The following is a 22,161-nucleotide window of genomic DNA, read 5'->3' as shown; positions in this document are numbered from 1 at the left end:
TACTTACAGCCACACAATCCATAGGGAGGGCCCGGTTACCTGAGTGGTGCACTTACCAATATATGAAAATGAAAGGAAGTACACCAATGAAAAAGGTCAGTCCTTGTAGACAGGGTCCTGTAAAAGGACTTCCTCTACATCAGGGGACAATAGCTTGTGGAAATGTTTTAACTATTGGCCATTAACTTGAAAGATACTGTTGTCCTTGGGATTTACCAAGGTGATTGCCCCATAAGGGGTGACTTCAGTAACTAGAAAAAGACCAGACCAACGGGTTTTTAATTTCCCTGGAAAAATATGTAGACGGGAATTATACAGTAAAACCTTTTGACATACCACAAACTCTTTGCGCAAGATTTGCTTATTATGAACACATTTCATATTAGCTTTATAATCCTTTGCGAGATCATAAGAGTCGCTACAGATTTCTTCAAGCTCATTCAATTGCAACTTGCGCTTGACACCCGCCTCATCAAAATTGAAGTTAAGGCTTTTTATAGCCCACATAGCACGGTGCTCCAATTCAACGGGCAAATGACAAGGTTTCCCAAATACAAGTCTAAATGGAGACATACCTATAGGAGTTTTAAAAGTAGTCTTATACGCCCATAAGGCATCAGATAGACGCTTCGACCAGTCTTTCCTATCAAGATTTACAGTTGTTTCTAAGATCTTTTTGATTTCCCTATTAGAAACTTCCACTTGTCCACTAGTTTGTGGATGATACGGAGTTGCTACCTTATGTGTAACTCCATACTTCTTTACTAGTGATGCAACAACTCTATTGCAAAAATGTGTTCCGCCATCACTAATGATGGCCTTGGGAATGCCAAATCGACAGAAAATATACTCTTTTACTTAAAAACGTAATCGCCTTTATGGTCTTTGCTACGGCAAGCCATGACCTCTATCCATTTAGACACGTAGTCTACGACAACTAGAATATAAATGAAACCGTGGAAAACTGGAAAGGGACCCATGAAATCAATGCCCCATACGTCAAAAATTTCTACCACCATGATTGGATTCAATGACATCATATTACGCTTCGTGATTCGCCCAAGTTGTTGGCAACGAATGCACGCCTTGCAATGCACTTGGGCATCTTTAAAGAGAGTAGGCTGATAAGAGCCCAAAACTGTAGTTTTAACCCCTTAATAATCATACTTTTAGACCAATTATGTGAGTAATAATTAAGAGTTAACACTGATTACGTGTTTTTATGCATTTCAGGCTTCAAAGTCCATTATGTGCAGAAATATGCCACTTTAGCGAGATAAAGGAGCAAAGGTCGGTTACTAAGGAGTTCCGTGATTAAAGGCCAAGATTCAAGAAGATAAAGCCTTTCTAAAGCCCGGTCAAAAGCTGAAAAGTCAAAGTCCACGTGGGCAGAAACAGTGCACAAGTCAGCAGAACTTCCGAAGGCCGTATCTTTGGACTCAGACCTCGGAATGGGGCCTATCTTATGTCAAAACGACCAGCTCGGAAAGAGCTTTCCAATGGTCGAAGCCTTGACTCAATCAGAGGAGCAGAAGTGGACGAAAAGTCTGTTGAAGACAACTACAGCTGAAGATGCCTTTTTGGATTGAAAGAATTGGGTTTTGGGCCTGATTCTTTGGCCCAAAACATGGCTCCAAGCCCATGCACGATTTTTGGATCTGAATGTATAAAAACCAAAGCTTCACTCTTTGTTAATGGTAGATAGTTAGACCTAGATTAGAAATTAGATTAGTAGCCTCCATTAATTAGTTTTAGATCTTAGTTTTAGAATTTCATTCCCTGTTTTAGATTAAAACTTTAAATCATTGTTCTTTATTGATTAGATAAATAAAATAGTTATTCTTGTCAATTTCGATTTTTGTCATTTACAATTTATTAGATCTAATTTCAATTCTTGTTATCATTCAATTCTTAGTTATTAATTAGATTCGATTATTGTTTAGTTAAATTTCATAAAGTTAGAATCTTTGTAATATGTTGTATTCAATTTCAATGAGAAATGATGGTTTGATGAATCAAGGCTAAAACCTCCATTAGAGGGGTTGATGAAGCCTTGATGAAAACTTAGTTGTATAGTGTGTAGAAGCGTTGATAGTCTATTCCATTCTAGAAGGTCGTGGTTTCGCCATGAGAATGGATGGACGACACCTCACATGCTAGTTATAATTGGTAGAAATGCCATGTTAGTTAGGGATTAGAACGAGCAATTCTTACCGTAAGAACGTAAGAATTGGATTACAAACACCTATTCTAGGTGATTAAGTTGGATTCGAGGTGGATCAGTTCCTCTAATTCTTTATCTAGATTCAAAAACATTAGTATTTCCATATATTTCGTAGTGACGTTCAACATATTGCTTTTCATATTGCATCGTAGTATAATTCCCCTTCGTAAAGCTCTCATTAGACTTAAGACTGATCAATTAGATATGAAATCATTCCATGCTAGAGAACTAGGAGTGGAACGAATTTGTTACTCCACGCTATTTCGATAGATTTGAGAGTAGAAAATTTGATAAATATAGCATCATAAATAGTTTTAGTTTACTTACGTTTTGAGTTCATCGCTCATTTCGTAGGTAAGCTATTCATTTTTATGTTTTATCAAATGGCGCCGCTGCCATCTTAGTGCACTTTAGCATTGTTTTCATAGTATAATTAGTCATTTTTAAGTCCCATAAAACCCACCCACCCTTGTTTGATTCATACTGTGGTTGTCCATTTCAACGTTGAAAAAGTTCCGCGAAAAAATATATACACCGAAAGCGACCGCTTATAAAGGAGATGCAAGGCTCGCTCTATACTGACTGGACTCGAGCGACCAGCTCGCCACTTATCGGAACACGGAGCGATCACGCTTCGAGCGCGGCACTTCTCTAAGCCAAATTTTTCCGGATTTCTACAGTTTGTTTCAACTTCGATTTTTCAAGTTTTTCAGTGTTTTAACTTGTTATATACATCAACACGATAAACAAGACGCTTATTCATAAGTTTAAGCAAGGACGCAATCAGGTATTCCTTTCTTCCACACCTTGCATCTCCGCTAGAGGTTTCTACTAGTATATCGTAATTGTTTGGAGTGTTGCATGTTTAGTTAAGTTCGAATTTAGTCTTGCATGAGATTAAGGTATGGTCGAAGAAAACAACTAACGTAATTACACGGCAACGCCAACAAACAAGTCTATCTAGTTTCCCACCCACTACACCTCTAGCTACTATTTCACACACACCACCGATATTATGGATGAAGAAAAGAGAGACTCTCTCTCTAACTTTTATAAAGCCTCGAAGCGATAGCCCTAAATCTTGCATCGTTCTAGTAGATCCGATTGGGGATTTTCGATCCCCCAAATATATTTAATTTGTTACCCGCTTTTCATGGTTTAGACCATGAAAACCTTATCGCATTATGCGTAGGATTGAACAAGTCCTTATAACATTCCACCATCCTACGGTTGGTGCGGAAACAAATTAAATCGGTGGTATTCCCTTTCACCTTAATTGATAAAATGCCTTGGTTAACTGCCAAAGCGCTTAATTCTGTGGACTCGTGGGCCAAACTTGTTCAAATTGTTTATGGAACATTTTACCCACCCCTAAAGACGGATGAAATGCTTTCCAAGATTCACTTCTTTCATTTAATCCTCATGAATCATTTTCAGAGGCTTGGAATCGCTTTTACCGATCTCCTTATAGAGTGTCCACACTATCACCTAGCAAAAGACACGTTAGTTAGTGCTTTTTCAAAGGACTTCTACACCACCATAAAGAAGTCCTAGACATAATGAATGGGGTAGTTTCCTAAGTAAAGGAGCTTCAGAGGCATATAAATTTTGGAAGATCGACTAAGCTTAATAATAATTGGGGGGGGGTAGTGATGATTATTCCCCGCCCGCTAGTTCTTCTTCAACAGTTAAGGCTACCAAGATGTTTGAGGTTAAATCAGATCCCGAGCTTAAAACTCTAATTGAATCCCTCACAAAAAGGTAGAGGCCATTTCAGACAACAAAAGCCTATCCCCCCGCCATGAATGTAAATTCAAATCCATGTAGTTTCTCATTGAGTCCCGAAAGCATCCCGAATTCCCATCGGCCCCTATAGCCTATGAACATTCTTGTTCCATTAATAGTGAACCTAACCCTTTGAGACAAAATCCCAACTTCGGGTTGGAGAAATAACCAACAAGTCACACCTACAAGGTACAATAATCAATATGTTAGGCTAACGCACGCTTATAACCAAGCTCCACCACAACAAGGACAGATCGTGGTAATTATAATAATTATAACAACCAAGTGCAACCTCGACAAAGTCAAGCACAAGGTCAATGTAGTTATAATAATTATAATGCTAATAGAGGTATCATTCCGTAAATAATAACTATCACAATCCCTTCCATAAATAATCAACGCGAGATAGTTCCAAATACACCACCCGTGACTACTACACCCACACACAACCGGATCGCCTTTGACACCTTCATACAAGTGAGCCAACAACTTTTTCAAACCATGGCTCAATCTAACCAACACATTCTACAACCGCTAATAATTTAAACCAACAGCTAGCCCAAGAGAAAGTTTCCAACTAAAAAGGCGGTTTCCGTGCCAAGCGATACCCAACCCTAGAACAAAAAACACAGCCTTTGAGGTAAACGGTAATACTAGTAACGAAACTACAACCGAGGGGTGAGCTAAATGCCATCACCACTCTCCGCTCGGAAGAGTGGTTGATAACAAAGTAACTATGCCTATAGTTACCCCATCAAGATTCCCTACACGGATATCGAACTAGATACCAAATAGAAACTCAAGAACCTACCACCGTAGAGGTACCGCTTAAACCACAACCTAAGAAACAGAAAGCCAAGGTTACACATCAAGTCGAGCCATACGCTAAATATAGAGTTTAAACCACCGTTCCTCATAAATTAGCCATGCTAACTGGGGATACTAACTTTGAGGAGATTAGGAACGTTTTCAAAAATCTAATGATAAACCTTTTTTTCTCAAGCTATAAAAAGCTACCTAACCACGCTTAAGTTTCTTAAGGAGTCAGGCACTACTAGGCGTAAGACCAACATACCTAAAGACGCTTTTTCTAACTGAACAGTTCCTAACTTTATCCAAAAATAATGGAATTGTTAAGTACAAGGACCGGTCGCCCCATCGCATACAATGCACCTTAGGAGATTCTCACACGACGACGACGGCTTACTAGACCGGGGCTAGTGTTAACTTACTCCCATTTTTATTTGTATAAACAAATAGGTCTAGAGGAGATGCAACCTACTAAAATAACATTGCAATTAGCCGATCGGTCTATTAAGTATCCTAAGGGTGTGGTTGAAAACGGCCGGTTAAAGTCCAAAATTTTTACTACCCAAACCGACTTTGTTATCCTCGATACGTAAGTCACTAACGACTTTGTACCTATCATTTTAGGGCGCCCTTTCTTGGCCACGCTAACGCTACCATAAACCGCCGCGGATGGTTCGATGTCCTTGTCCTTTGGCCATCTTTTCGTTGAGGTAAATGTTTTCAAAACGAGGACACAAGATCCCGATTCATCTACAAATGGCGAGGTTAGCATGATCGAGAGCTTAGCTTAAGATTACTTCAAAAACATGTTTTCGGAGAAACAGATTAACAAATTTTTTTTCTTCGAAATTCGACTTTAACAATGACTCCCGGTAGACTTAAATCGAAGAAGAATTCCTCGCAACTCTTTGCAATCGCTTCTTTACCACTTCATGAAGTCACCCCTTGCCAACAACCATTCATCCCTTTGATGCTATGACGGAAGATGAATTTTTCAATCTCTATCCCAGTTGATCCTTTTGACCCACCTATTGAGGAATGTCTTGCATATATCAAGATTTCTCGATGATATGGACTTGAGAGCTCTAGCTGAGAATCATTCACCTTCCATCACCAATATTCCCTACCCTCCACCTTTTTCAAAGGAACCTCGAGTTTGCACTCAATCCTTTAGTTTCTCCCCGCGGCTTCATGATTTTTAAATCCACCTAGTAAACAAATACTTCCCAAGGATAAACCACTTGACACCTTCATTTTCAGACTTGAGAAAGTCCCTAACTACACCATGAATGAGGTTTGTGCTAAACCCACATCCTCATTTTTTCCATGCTTTCCCTCTAAAACTTATCCCAATCCACCATATTTTCCACAACCATTCACTTTTCCACACTTATTCACTAGGACACCCTCTCGTTCAAAGATGAAGCATAAAGTGCATGCTCGGTTATGTTATAGGTCTATCCGACTTCGCTTTCATTCCACTAGGGTCAAGGCCAGAGGAAATCTTGGTGCTTGATTGTGTTTGGATATGTTTTCTGTGATATTTATTTATGGAACAATCCACAACTATTTCAGTTGTTGATATATGATAAACTGCATATTCATACATATATTTAGATAAAGTCTCGAGTATCTGACTATAAACGACTCAATTTTTGTGTTTGGTGCATTTTCTTTCATTTCTATATATTGGTGAATGCACCATTCAGGTAACCGGCCCCTCCCTATGGATGTGTGGTTGTAAGGACCCGATCCCAAGTCCACGGTTCACATAATTCATGTTTTCCACTCCTTGCATGTTTTCTTGGTTTTTGAGTCATGTTTCTCTATGGTGTGAATTATGTCTTTACCGCTTATTGTTTTCCTTTATATTAAACCTAATTCATAAAAAGTAAAAAAGTTTAAAGCTATAAAAATAGTAATCTAGCAAGTCTCGAATCGACCTTAAAAGACCCAAGTTTTCAGACAATACCAACTTTCTGAGTATAGGCCAAACAAAAATTTCAAACTTAAAAAGAGTTTTCCAATTTTGTTTGGGGTGCATGATTTTGGTATTCATTTCAATCTTGTTGCCACCCTAAGCCCTGGTCATGTTTACTCCAAAAGAGAGTTTGTGTTAGTTAGCACGCAATGTTTAATTGTGCTTCATATTATCATATCATCTTTACAATATTTCATTCTGTGTAATCGCAATTTTTGCCACGCTTCTATGGTAAATTCTTTCCTTATCTCTTTACACTTTGAGGACAAAGCGCCTCGATTGTTTGGGGATGGGATAGAAACATTTGCAAAAATTAGACACTTTTAGGATGTAAATTATGCACTTTTATTTATAAAATGTTAAAAATTATAAAAATTAGTTAGTTACATAATTTAATTGTGCTATTGAATTGTTTCATGAACCCCCCTTCTCCCAAATTGTTTGGGGTGGTATAGAAACACGATGTAAATGTTAAGCACATATTAGGTTGTATATTACGATTATTTGTCTTAAAAAAAAAATAAAAATAAAAATAAAAAGTTTATGCTATACACTTAGGAATATTGGTATTGTTTCTTTCTCTATGCTCTTAATAATCTAGAAGTCTCAATGAAGCTTTTACATTAGAATAGTTTTTAGAAACTTAGGTTAATATGTAGGTAACAATCTTTGCATCTATCTATAAATATATTACATGAGTATCTATGATTGTTTGGCAAGAAAGTTTCTGAAATCTAGGCTAGAGTACTTATTCTACAAACTCGTGAGAATATAGCCTAAAACCTTATATGAGTGAAACATTTGAGAAATGACACAAGGGAGAAGTATATTCGAATAGAGAAATCACACGCCCACTTGTTTGACCACTATACCATGTCCTAAGAGAGAATTTAGGCCCTTTTTGGATCGATATAGCTAGAAATTCGACCTAAGTATATTTTCCGCTAGTCGCCCTATCGAGCCTTTTATTAGCCCTTTCATAAACCACAAATCCTTTTACCCTGTTACAAAACAAAACAAAATAAAAAAATTCAACCTACCCAATTTAGATAAGTCCGAGAATAGAATAAGGAAGAAAGAAGAAGAGAAAACCTATGTAAACAAAAAAAGTTAGTTAATTGCTTCAGGAAATAAAGAAAATAAGTTTCCATCCAAAGAAAAGAAAAATAAAAATAGAAATAAAATAAAAACTCCAAAAAAAAAATAGAATAAAAGGAAAAAAAGCCAAAGAAAAAGAAAAAAAAAAAAATATGGCTAAGGATGGAAACAAAGTGTAGAAGCAAAAAGTAAATAACAAGGTTTTCTCTAGTTACATAATATGAAGACTCTATTATCTCAGACTTGTCCCTTTTGAATATCCATTTCCTTCCTTCTTAAACCATCTCCTAATCCCCGCAACACCTAATAAAGACCTCTAGCTCAATTAGGAATAGGTTAGTGGGATAGTAAGTGGCAGATGTGTTTGATCAACTTCGGCTTCCTTGTGTGTCATTGAGATTATTGTAAGGTAAAGTATGCCCACTACACACTGGAGTAGCAAAACTTGAGTGGAAAAATCAGAGTGATTTTTGTCTTGACTTTTATGTGAGAACCTACTTAAGGACGATATTCCAAAGTTTCAGAAATGGACCTGCTATTGCATTTCATAGTATTACTCATTGTATATATGTTTATTGTAGATGATTGATTATTATGCATATACTAGCTTAGGTTTCGACTTGATTACTCTATATGCATTGCTAGGGAGAGGTATAGTTAATTTAGAGCATGAATAAGGAAACAATAGTTTTATTTCTTAGTCGTTGTAGTATAGATGAAGTTTGTGAGTACCTTCATCGGAAAACTCTCACCTAGACTATAACTCGGCCCACTAGGGAATTCCTAGTGGTTTTAAGGCCTTGTCAGATATGGTCAATGCAATCGCGACTCAAATAAACGAGAGTAGATAGAACTCCATTTTGGTCACTTATTCTAATTTCTCATCTTTGTTTGAGGACAAGCAAAATGCTGTTTGGGGTGGTTTGATAAGAGCCCAAAACTGTAGTTTTAACCCCTTAATAATCATACTTTTTAGACCAATTATGTGAGTAATAATTAAGAGTTAACACCGACACGTGTTTTTATGCATTTCAGCTTCAAAGTCCATTATGTGCAGAAATATGCCACTTTTAGCTTTAGATAAAGGAGCAAAGGTCGGTTACTAAGGAGTTCCGTGATTAAAGGCCAAGATTCAAGAAGATAAAGCCTTTCTAAAGCCCGGTCAAAAGCTGAAAAGTCAAAGTCCACGTGGGCAGAAACAGTGCACAAGTTAGCAGAACTTCCGAAGGCCGTATCTTTGGACTCAGACCTTGGAATGGGGCCTACCTTATGTCAAAACGACCGGCTCGGAAAGCGCTTTCCAATGGTCCAAGCCTTGACACAATCAGAGGAGCAGAAGTGGACGAAACGTCTGTTGAGCCAACTGTAGCTGAAGAGGCTTTTTTGGACTGAAAGAATTGGGTTTTGGGCCTGATTCTCTGGCCCAAAACATGGCTCCAAGCCCATGCACGATTTTTGGATCTGAATGTATAAAAACCAAAGCTTCACTCTTTGTTAATGGTAGATAGTTAGACCTAGATTAGAAATTAGATTAGTAGCCTCCATTAATTAGTTTTAGATCTTAGTTTTAGAATTTCATTCCCTGTTTTAGATTAAAACTTTAAATCATTGTTCTTTATTGATTAGATAAATAAAATAGTTATTCTTGTCAATTTTGATTTTTGTCATTTACAATTTATTAGATCTAATTTCAATTCTTGTTATCATTCAATTCTTAGTTATTAATTAGATTCGATTATTGTTTAGTTAAATTTCATAAAGTTAGAATCTTTGTAATATGTTGTATTCAATTTCAATGGAAAATGATGGTTTGATGAATCAAGGCTAAAACCTCCATTAGAGGGGTTGATGAAGCCTTGATGAAAACTTAGTTGTATAGTGTAGAAGCGTTGTAGAGTCTATTCCATTCTAGAAGGTCGTGTTTCACCATGAGAATGGGTGGACGACCTCACATGCTAGTTATAATTGGTAGAAATGCCATGTTAATTAGGGATTAGAACGAGCAATTCTTACCGTAAGAACGTAAGAATTGGATTACAACAGTCTATTCTAGGTGATTAAGTTAGATTCGAGGTGGATTCAATTCCCTTCTAATTCTTTATCTAGATTCAAGAACATTAGTATTTCCATATATTTCGTAGTGACGTTCAACATATTGCTTTTCATATTGCATCGTAGTATAATTCCTCTTCGTAAAGCTCTCATTAGACTTAAGACTGATCAATTAGATATGAAATCATTCCATGCTAGAGAACTAGGAGTGGAACGAATTTGTTACTCCACGCTATTTCGATAGATTTGAGAGTAGAAAATTTGATAAATATAGACACGTAAATAGTTTTAGTTTACTTACGTTTTGAGTTCATCGTTCATTTCGTTGGTAAAACTATTATTTTTACGTTTATCATAGGCCAATAAAACCCACATTGTAATATTTTAGCAGTTGTTTTCATACCACTTAAATGTCCACCACACTCTTTTTCATGGCAGAATGAGAGTATCTCATTATCTTCCCACTGGGGATACAACGACAAATAATCTGATCTGCACAACACTTAAAAAGGTAGGGCTCATCTCAGTAGTATAGCTTAACTCTGGCCAAAAACTTTTTACGTTCATTTCTTAACCAGTCATAAGGAATAACATCAGACGCTAAATAGTTCAATGATGTCGCAAGATACCATGGTGCAAAAATATAGCATAATGGATGCTCATCCAAAAAGAGTCGGTATGGAGTCAGAATCACTATCATCGTCGTTTGTAAGTCTAGATAAGTGGTCGGCAACTACGTTTTCAACCCCTCGTTTGTCCTTTATTTCTAATGTGAATTCTTGTAGGAGAAAAATCCATCGGATCAATCTCTGCTTAGCATCCTTCTTAGCGAGAAGGTACCTAAGGGCTGCATGGTCCGTGTAAACTAAAGTCTTAGAACCAACCAAATAAGGACGAAACTTATCTAAAGCATAAACGACAGCTAAGAATTCTTTTTCAGTAGTTGTATAATTCCTTTGAGCATCGTTTAGAGTTTTACTAGCATAATAAATAACAGTGGATTTATTATCTAGTTTATGTCCCAAGACAGCACCAACTACATAATCACTAGCATCACACATGAGTTTGAAAGGTTTAGACCAATCGGGAGGCTGTATAATGGGTGCGGAAGTTAAGGCGGCTTTCAAAGTTTCAAAAGCCTGTTTACAGTTATAATTAAAATCAAAGATGGCCTCCTTTAAAAGTAGATTAGTTAAGGGTCTAGCTATTTTCGAAAAATCTTTGATAAAATGCCTATAAAAACATGCATGGCCTAGAAAGGCTCTAATATCACGGATAGTCTGTGGTATAGGTAAAGTTGCTATCTTATCTAGTTTGGCCTTATCTATTTCGATGCCATCACTAGATACGATGTGACCTAGTACTATGCCTTTTTTCACCATGAAGTGACATTTTTCCCAATTTAAAATGAGACTCTTCTCTTCACACCGCGTTAAAAATTTAGACATGTTAGACAGGCATTCAGTGAAAGAGTCTCCATAGATGGAAAAATCATCCATGAACACTTCCATGAAACGCTCTACCATGTCACTAAAAATATGAAGCATACACCGCTGGAAGGTACCAGGAGCATTACAAAGGCCAAACGGCATTTGTTTATAGGCGTATGTTCCAAAAGGACATGTGAAGGTAGTTTTTTCTTGGTCATCAATATCAATAATAATTTGGAAATAGCCAGAGTAGCCATCCAAAAAACAATAAAAAGCATGACCAGCTAAACGTTTAAGCATCTGATCTATAAAGGGTAAAGGAAAATGATCCTTTTGTGTCATGGCATTTAAACGTCTGTAATCAATATAGATCCTCCATTTCATAGGGCCATGCATGGCAACATATTCACCCTTGGCGTTATGTACCATGGTAATCCCTGATTTCTTTGGAACTACATGAATGGGACTAACCCATTCGCTATCAGAGATTGGGTATATTATACCCGCATCAAGTAACCGTAAGACTTCTTCCCTGACCACTTCTTTCATGGCAGGGTTTAAACGATGCTGAGGTTCGTGGGAAGTCTTTGCGTTATCCTCTAAATGGAGACGATGAGTGCACACATTAATTAGGGTCAATTCCCTTAATGTCGGCTAGGGACCAACCAATCGCAGAACGATGTTCCCTAATCACCCTGATCAACCGTGTCTCTTCCTCCTTAGATAAAAGAGAAGATATAATTATCGGATGACTACTATCTGGATCAAGTTGAATATACTTTAACTCAGGAGGAAGAGGTTTAAGCACCGGGGTGGGAGGAATATCGATAAATGCTTCTGGAGGGTCCTCATCTTGAGTAATGAATACTTGCTTAGGCAGCATGTCTTCAAACTCTGTATATGGAGCAACCGAAGGGTCTACAATTTGTGTAGACTCGAAGATGGTGTTGACTTCCTCTATGTAGGAGTCATCAACAAAATCTAAACTTCCAAACGAAAGGAATTTATGCATATGGTTTTCTGGAAACGTGTTATTAAAGTAATCTTGAGCTAAGCACTCGATCATGCTAACCTCCTCATCTGTAGACGAATCTGGTAACTGTTTCAATAGTTTAAAAACATTTACCTCAACCGAAAGATGGCCAAAAGACAAGGACATCGACCCATCGCGGCAGTTTATAAGCGCGTTGGCAGTCGCCAAGAAGGGACACCCTAAAATGATCGGAACAGAGTCGTTAGCGACTTCTGTATCGAGGATAACAAAATCAGCAGGATAGTAGAAATCCTGGACCTTAACAAGCACATTTTCAACCATACCCTTAGGGTACTTAATTGATCGGTCCGCTAATTGCAACATCATTTTAGTAGGTTGCATTTCTTGTAGACCTATTTGTTTGTATAGATAATACGGGAGTAAGTTAACACTCGCCCCTAGGTCTAGTAAAGTTGTCGTCATGTGGGAATCTCCTAAGGTGCATTGTATAGTAGGATGACCAGGTTACTTAACGATTCCATTGTGTTCCGTTAAAGTTGGAAATTGTTAAGTTAAAAAGGCGTTTTTAGGATTATTTGTCTTATGCCTAGTAGTGCACAACTCTTTAAGAAACTTAGCATGGTGAGGTAATTTTTTTATCGCTTCAAGAAAAGGAAGGTTTATCGTTAGATTTTTGAAAACTTCCCCAATCTCATCGAAATTTGTATCCTTATTTAACATTGCTAATCTCTAGGGAAATGGTAGTTTCTCTCTATATTTAGCGTAATGATCAACAGGATGTTTAACCTTGGCTTTTTGTTTCTTAGGTTGTGGTTTAACTGGTACATCTACAGGGGTAGGCTCTTCAGTTTTTATTACGGTATCTAGTACAATCTGTGGTGTAGGGACAACTGGTGGGGTAACTGATAAGTGCTCAAAAAGTGCTATTTAACCCTCGATTATGCCTTTTGTTTAGCCATCTTAGTGGACTAATAGTGTTTGTAATTTATGTTTTATGATTCTACAGGTCAAAGAGAGAGTTTTGTGGAATATTAGAGAAAAAGGAGTAAAACGGAGCAATTCGAAGCATTAAGGATCACATGGGAAGCCCGTGGACTATCATGGAGAAGGCCAAGGAATTGGAGCTATTAAAGATGCGACTTGGACCTATTTTAAAGCCTATTTGGAAGCCCAAGGCCAAAGGATTCGTTGCTTGGACCAAAGCCCGCAAAAGAGGATAGAAGGATAGAGCAGAAGAGACAAAATCGGCTAACGCGTCTGGGACGCATGGATCGAGCATCCAGACGCATTGCTTGCGTCTGAGACGCATGAATAGTGCATCTAGACGCATAGATCGACACTGTAGCCAATTTTTTCTCAGTTTTGGAGACGAAGTTATACTCTGAAAGAAGTCTATTTGTATTAGGAAACAAATGACAGTTTCGAATGCTTCTAGAGCTCATTGTAACCTCTATAAAGAGAGGACCTAAGTGCCTCATGTAATTTGCCAATTCACTTTTACTCTTGTCTCCAGAACGTGAGACAAAGAGAGATTAATAATAAAAGATCGGTTTTAACTAGCCGAGTCTTAATAAATTAGTCTTTCTAGTCTTATGTTCTTCGACTCTTCTTCTTCTCGTTCTTCGTGTTCTTCCTTCTTTATGGAAGGCTAATCTTCTTCTTCAAGGGAGAAGATGAAGCCGGTGCTTAGGGTTTGTTGATTCTTATGGTTCATAGTATTCTCCAATCAGGTTAGTTCTTTATGTTTTTAGTTATTAGTTCCATTGCCTAGACCAGGGGATGGAAGTATAGATCAAGGTTTTTATTTATTGCAATCGAATATCATGCTAGTTTAAGGTTTTATTTATTGCAATTGAATATAATGCTAGAATAGGGTTTTATTTATTGTAATTGAATATTATACTATTATTCTCTACTTTTCTTCTAGTTGTGTATTGTTTTATAGTAAGGGAAGTATTCCTTGTGTTTGCCTTAGATGGCGATTCATTGAATAGCTACCCAAGCTCACATAAAAGGAAAGAAGATACTAGTAACATGAATATAGGAACAACTTTAAGTAGAGTTATTCGTTAATGATGTTTCGTCCAAGAGGGCATCGGCACTCGCTCGATTGCCTAATTGTAGTCTACTTGTGAGAACAACCATGAAGCAGAAGGTCATAGATCAAAAGTATTGGTGGATTCTAATCTCTTGAATTCCCTATCTTATAAATTCTCAATAGTTTAGTTTAGTTTAGTTTAGTTTAGTTTAGCATTAGAATCTACAATATCTATAATAATAGTTTTTAATCCCTCAAACCCCTTTTCCAGTCCTATCCTTCATATAAACATACACTTAAAAGTGGAATGATACCCTACTCATCCTTTACTTATTGAGGGATAATTAGGTTTTGATACGCTTCTATTTTGTTCAACGACTATCATCCATCTATATCATCTATCCATATACCATACACCATCTACATACACAAAAAGAGGTAAGGTCAAATGGCGCCGCTACAGGGGATATAATTAATTGTAGCCCTGGAAGAAGGTCAAATGGTGCCGATGCCGTTTTAAGTTGTTTATGTTTAACGCTTTCTTTCAAGATTAGAATTTTAGATCTTGAGGTAATTTTAGTCGCATCATCCATCCTTTTGAGAAAGAAAGAAGCTTGAAGGACATCTCGAAGACAAGATCTACCATCCAGGTTAGTCGAATCTTCATTCTTTTTATTTCATTCTTAGTATAGTTGCATCGTAGTTTAGTTTTATTGCTTTCTTAGTATAGTTGCATCGTAGTTTAGTTTTATTGCTTTCTTAGTATAGTTGCATCGTAGTTTAGTTTTATTGCTTTCTAGTATAATTGCATTTAGGACCTTTTCAACAATTGAAGTTGTAAGCCAACACAGCGAAACATCAAACTCTAGTGTTTCTTGTCTGAATCTTGACAAACGGACTATAGATGCGTGGGCGTGGTACTTAAGCAATCCAAGTGATTCACCATAACCCTAGAAGAGACAGCTTTAGACAATGGGCGAGATACTAGCTGCAAAGCCCAACCCAGCTGAAGGAAAGTAGTTTTGCATATTAGTATAATTTAGAATAGTTGCATATTAGTTTAATTGCATTCAAGCATAGTAGGATAGTTTTCATCATCTTCGCATAACAAGAATACTAGACGAGATTGATACAATGGCCGCACGCAATGATGGAGGTGTTATGGACACCAATAATCCTGAAGCTATCCCACCCATACAAGCACAGCAGAGGAAGAAGCTCATGAGCGATTTCTATTCGCCAATTATTGGAGACCAACCCAGCAGTATTGTTTTTCCAGAGACAGAATCTAACCAGTTTGAGCTTAGAGCATTAGTAATCTCTATGCTTCCAAAGTTCAGTGGTTCAAACAATGCTCAGCCATATGTTCACATGAACAAATTTCTATCAGTCCTCAGAACTTTCAAGAATTAGAATATCAAAGATGAGAGTATCAAGTTGATTCTTTTTCCGCTCTCACTCGAAGGTAAAAACCTCTGAATGGTTAACTGCACAGTCAATCAATTCAATAGACAACTGGGAGAAGTTGAGAACAAAGTTTATAAACAAGTTCAACCCACCCCAGAAGACAGATGCCATGTAGCAAGCTATCAGCAATTTCAAAGGAAAAGTGACTGAAGAATATCATCAAAGCTGGGAGAAATTCAATAATCTGCTAGTCTCATCTCCACATCATGGATATGACAAGAGCACACTGACTCATTTTTTCTATCGAGAACTCTCGATGATGAACAAGCAGATGATACAGTCAATGCACAAAGGCAAGTTTACATCGATGGATGGAGAGGAAGCTTATAACTTTCTCGAGAATTTAGCTGAAAAAACACAACAGTGGACCACTAACAACGAGGATGTCACTAGCATGGAGGGGGAACCAAAGCAATTTTGTTACCAAGCATATGAACAATCAGATCAAGAACTGAAGTCTACATTGGCCAGCCTGGCCACCAGCATTGAAACTCTGAGTAAGAAATTTAACCAGTTCTCCATGAATCCCTCCAAGATCAATAATTCTCAAGCTAAATCTCTCCCAGTCACGCAAGCTAGCCGATACTGTGAAGTCTGTTCGGACACTTCTCATGCAACTCTAGAATGTCCTAGTTACTATCAACATGCATCAGTTGGAGAGTACAATATAAACTCATTTCAGAGGCCAAACCAAGGTGGTAATAACTTTCAAGGTAATTATTGGAGACAGAACGCTGGACAGATCAAACTTATATTCTACAGACAAGTCAAGCTTCACAGTTGGTTCCTCAACAACAATTATACTCTCAATAGAATTCCAATACAAGTGGAGAGTTAGTGCCTGATCCTAGGAGAAATTATGATGCACTTGCCAACCTAGAGAATGCTATTACTTTGCTATCACAAAAAAAATCAGAAGTTTGAAAGTGTTCTAGAGCTTCTTACACAGTCTCAGCTCAATCTCCAGCAATCTCAGACAAGTCAATGTTCTAGAATGGAGTCTATAGAGGTTAAGGTCGACTAACTCACCACCGCTTTGTTCAGAAGACACAAGCCACTCAACCTAGCTTATTGGAACCAATATTGAAGAGTGAAGATGTATGCCATATTGGGACAACTTTTTAATCGATCACCTCCATGATCATGTCATTTCGATTACTACTCGATCGATCGAATTGAAGATAGACAACAAGGTTGACTTACCTTCTCATGATGACATTGCTACAAAGCAATCGGTCAAGATTTCAAATGAAGATCGAAAGGAAGTGGGAGAAATCCTTTCAACTCCCATTTGTCAAGATAACCAAGACATGATATGCAAGAATGCCAACGAAAGAAGAGCGCATATTACGCTGTGTGTTTGTACCAAAGGCACCTTTTCCTATATTTTTTACTCAAAGCAAAAAGGACAAGCAATTTTTAAAGATGAATGAGGCATTTGAGAAAGATAACATCAATATCCCCTTTCTCAAAGCGATCAAGCAGTTGCCATCATATGCCAAATTCTTGAAGGATGCATGTAACATAAAGAGAAGTACTCATGTTCCAAAGCGAGCATTTCTAGCTGAACAAACAACATCTATTATCCATCAGAAGCTCGGTCAAAGCTCAAAGATCCAGGAAGTCCTACAATATCATGCAAGATAGGAGAAAAATTCACGGATAATGCTCTTTTAGATCTTGGTGCTAGTGTTAATCTCTTGCCATATCATGTGTACTAAGCGTTGGGCCTGGAGAACCTAAAGCCTATACAAGTCAAATTAAAGTTAGCTGACTGCTCTACCAAGATTCCCAGAGGCATAGTTGAGGATGTTCTTGTTCAAGTAGCCGATTTCTACTATCTAGTGGATTTCATTGTGATAGACACCCAGGAAGCCTTTGATAAAATACCAATTATTCTAGGCCGACCTTTCCTCGCTACCACAAAAGCTTTGATAAATTGTCACAACGGTGAAATGAAGATCAACTTTGGTAAGATGTCCATGGACATAAATATCTTTCACCTGTTGTATAAGGATTGTGATGACGCTGAAGGTGGAGAGGTATACTTCCTTGATAGCATGATACAAGAATCCTTCCCATTCGAAGATACAATTGAGACTGCTCAATCTACAGAAAACTGTGATGAACCTGAGAACCCCACCACAGAGGCGTTGCTAGACATGTTCTTGGAATCTCTACAGAATATTCAGGATTTAAGTGAGCAGAATGGAAAATTGGTAGAGAGAGTATCATACCGTGAGAAGATGAACTTTACATTTCGGGATGAACAACAAACTTACGCTTGGAAAAATCAGTTACTAGAGAATCAGCTTAAAGAAGTTTTGGAAAAACAACAAAATCTAGAAACTAAAATGAGTTTTCTGAAGCAGAAAGTGGACCATATTGATAAGAAACATTGCATTGTTGAAGCCTCTTCTACACCATCATTGTCTGAATGAGAGAAGTATGTGAACCAGTCTACCGCCCACCTTGAGCGCAGTCAGCCATACATCCATTATCATCACTGTGGTGGTAAAGGGCACATCAGATACTATTGTCTTGTTAGAAAGAAAGATTTTCGTCAATCTTCTACACAGAGGAACCACAAGGCCTATCACACAATCATCAGACCTGAAATAGTTCAAGGTAGAGAAGCAACTTCACCAGCAATCTTTCCAGCATATCAAGGAGTATTTTTGACAACCCACAAGGTGAGACCTCCTCGTCCTCCAAATATTCGTCAGATTTGGGTAAGAAAATCTGATCTCCTCACTCCAAATTGATAATGCATGATATATAGTCCTAGGGATCTGACTTAGAAAGACCTAACAAAAAAAAAAAAAAAAAAAACTTGGTAAAAGGAAATGTTCTTATTTTTGGGATTAATTTTGATATTCGGCATCAATGGTAACATCTTCCCTTTTTCTCATTCATTTCATTTACTTAATTTCTATACATTGAGGACAATGCATATGTTAAGTTGGGGGAGGGTGTACTTGAGAAATGAATTTTGAAAATTAGTTTTCAAAAACAAAAATATTTTTTGTTTCTATATCAGTAGCATGAGAAAAATGAATTTTAATGATGAGTCTGGGATATAGATTCTATACTGCTTAGTGTTGAGTTTGATAGATAGTTGATATTATTGATTTCATTACCGCTTAGACTATTTATTATGCTCGGACATAGTTCTTGTTGATAAAATTCTTTATCAAGGCACCACCACCATAATACTTGGCCAGTTTTGTGTACTTTTGCTAGAAGAGAGATTTAAACCCCTAGTAAACTGGAAGTAGAATTTTTAGACTTAGCCCGTAAGACTTGAGCTTTATACCCATTCTTTGGAGAGTTCTTACGAAAAATCCGAGTCTTAGTGACTCAACATATTTCAGTTCTTTATGTCGTTGTAATATAGTCTCATTATTTGTTGATTTGGTTAATCACGAAGTGACATCAACTGGGGAGATAGCCATTAGGTCTTGTAGTCTATTCGAAACAGAGTATCATACTGATAAGTCAAGTAGTGAACCCATTCAGCCTTTATCCCACCTAGTAGGACCATCATGTTAAACCCTTTTGAGCCTTACAATAAGCCATTTTCTTTCATGAAACCCTTTACCCTTTACCCAACTCCAGACAAGGAGTATAGCCAAAAACCTTTATCAACCATACCCATATGTTTCTGAGAATACGAGGGAACCAAGGAAGAAGAAAGAGCACAAAAGGAAGATTACAAGGAAATACCAGAGAGATATAATGAAGACCATCATTCTGTTCTAAGTGAAAGAAGCTAGTGGAAAACAAGCATATCCAGTACTAATTAAGGATATACCACTGAGCTAAAAACAAAAAAAATAAAAAAATAAAAAAAATAAAAAAAAGAATAAGAAGTTGAACAGAATGGATGGAAAAGCTAAGACAAAGAAAGAATTTTCTCTGCAATACAGAATTTGAAGAAATTTTCCAAATAATGAAGTAAAACTCTTAGTGTTTTTCAGAAACAACCTTTGAATCCCTTTTACCTTTCCTTCATAAACCAATACCCAAGCCAAGTTACAACCCATGACTTATCACTACAGTATGGTACAAAGTCTAGAATAGGTGAGAGGATGCTAAAGTGAATGACCCAACACTTCATATGTGATTGACATTCTTTCCATGAGACTAATTTAATCTAGAAGTCCGTTTTTCAAGGTAGTATGTGGGATGTTCGCATGCATTATTCTTTTCCCCACATACATGAGGTAAAATAGTAGACCATCTTCTGAGAGTATGACCGGTGAGGATTGAAAGTCGAGATTATTTACCTATGGTAAACTAGGGATTCCGTTTCTTGGATAGGAGAGTATAGGAGATTGACTAAGTACACACATAAGCCTTGATTGAGAATTTTGTCAATTTTTACTATCTCCCATCATAATTTATGAGTCTTCGAAAGCAATGTAGTTAGCAATGGAGTATGCCTCATTGGAGTAAGCACTAAGTGGGTAAAGGAATTCTCTCTCTCGAAAAATACTATCATTCTTGAACATGCTATTGATTGATTTTGTGGGTATATCACCTGAAAACCCTCACGAGACTATAACTCATCCTTTTTGGGGAACTTAAAGGTTTAAAGCCTTGTTGCATATGGTAAATGCAATTGCGATGCTTGCGAAAATGAGTTAGGATTTTATTTTTGTTATTAGGATGTGATTTTAATCACTTATCTATTTTTTTTATCTTATTTGCTAAGAGACTAGCAAAAGGCTAGTTGGGAGTTGTGATAAGTGCTCAAAAAATGCTATTTAACCCTCAATTATGCCTTTTGTTTAGCCATCTTAGTGGACTAATAGTGTTTATAAGTTATGTTTTATGATTCTACAGGTCAAAGAGAGAGTTTTGTGGAATATTAGAGAAAAAGGAGTAAAACGGAGCAATTAGAAGCATTAAGGATCACATGGGAAGCCCGTGGACAATCATGGAGAAGGCCAAGGAATTGAAGCTATTAAAAATGCGACTTGGACCTATTTTAAAGCCTATTTGGAAGCCCAAGGCCAAATGATTCATTGCTTGGACCAAAGCCGGCAAAAGAGGATAGAAGGATAGAGCAGAAGAGACAAAATCGGCTAATGCGTCTGGGACGCATGGATCGAGCATCCAGACGCATTGCTTGCGTCTGAGACGCATGAATAGTGCATCTAGACGCATGGATCGACACTGTAGCCAATTTCTTCTCAGTTTTGGAGACGAAGTTATACTCTAAAAGAAGTCTATTTATATTAGGAAACAAATGACGGTTTGGAATGCTTCTAGAGCTTATTGTAACCTCTATAAATAGAGGACCTAAGTGCCTCATGTAATTTGCCAATTCACTTTTACTCTTGTCTCCAGAACGTGAGGCAGAGAGAGATTAATAATAAAAGATCGGTTTTAACTAGCTAAGTCTTAATAAATTAGTCTTTCTAGTCTTATGTTCTTCGACTCTTCTTCTTCTCGTTCTTCGTGTTCTTCCTTCTTTATGGAAGGCTAATCTTTTCCTTTAAGGGAGAAGATGAAGCCGGTGCTTAGGGTTTGTTGATTCTTATGGTTCATGGTATTCTCCAATCAAGTTAGTTCTTTATATTTTTAGTTATTAGTTCCATTGCCCAGACCAGGGGATTGAAGTATAGATTAAGGTTTTTATTTATTGCAATCGAATATCATGCTAGTTTAGGGTTTTATTTATTGTAATTGAATATTTGCTAGTAATATGCTTTTATTTATTGCAATTGAATATAATGTTAGAATAGAATTTTATTTATTGTAATTGAATATTATACTACTATTCTCTACTTTTCTTCTAGTTGTGTATTGTTTTAGAGTAAGGGAAGTATTCTTTGTGTTTGCCTTAGATGGTGATTCATTGAATAGCTACCCAAGCTCACATAAAAAAAAAAAGATACTAGTAATATGAATATAGGAACAACCTTAAGTAGAGTTATTCGTTAACGATGTTTCAATTGCCTAATTGTAGTCTACTTGTGAGAACAACCATGAAGCAGAAGGTCATAGATCAAAAGTATTGGTGGATTCTAATATCTTGAATTCTCTCTCTTATAAATTCTCAATAGTTTAGTTTAGTTTAGTTTAGTTTAGCATTAGAATCTACAATATCTATAATAATAGTTTTTAATCCCTAAAACCCCCTTTCTAGTCCTGTCCTTCATATAAACATACACTTAAAAGTAGAACGATACTATACTCATCCTTTACTTATTGAGGGATAATTAGGTTTGATACGCTTCTATTTTATTCAACGACCATCATCCATCTACATCA

This window comes from Coptis chinensis, chromosome 3 (genome assembly GCF_015680905.1).
Source record: "Coptis chinensis isolate HL-2020 chromosome 3, ASM1568090v1, whole genome shotgun sequence".
In the NCBI taxonomy this organism is placed as follows: domain Eukaryota; kingdom Viridiplantae; phylum Streptophyta; class Magnoliopsida; order Ranunculales; family Ranunculaceae; genus Coptis; species Coptis chinensis.
Note: the sequence above shows the minus strand (reverse complement) of the source record.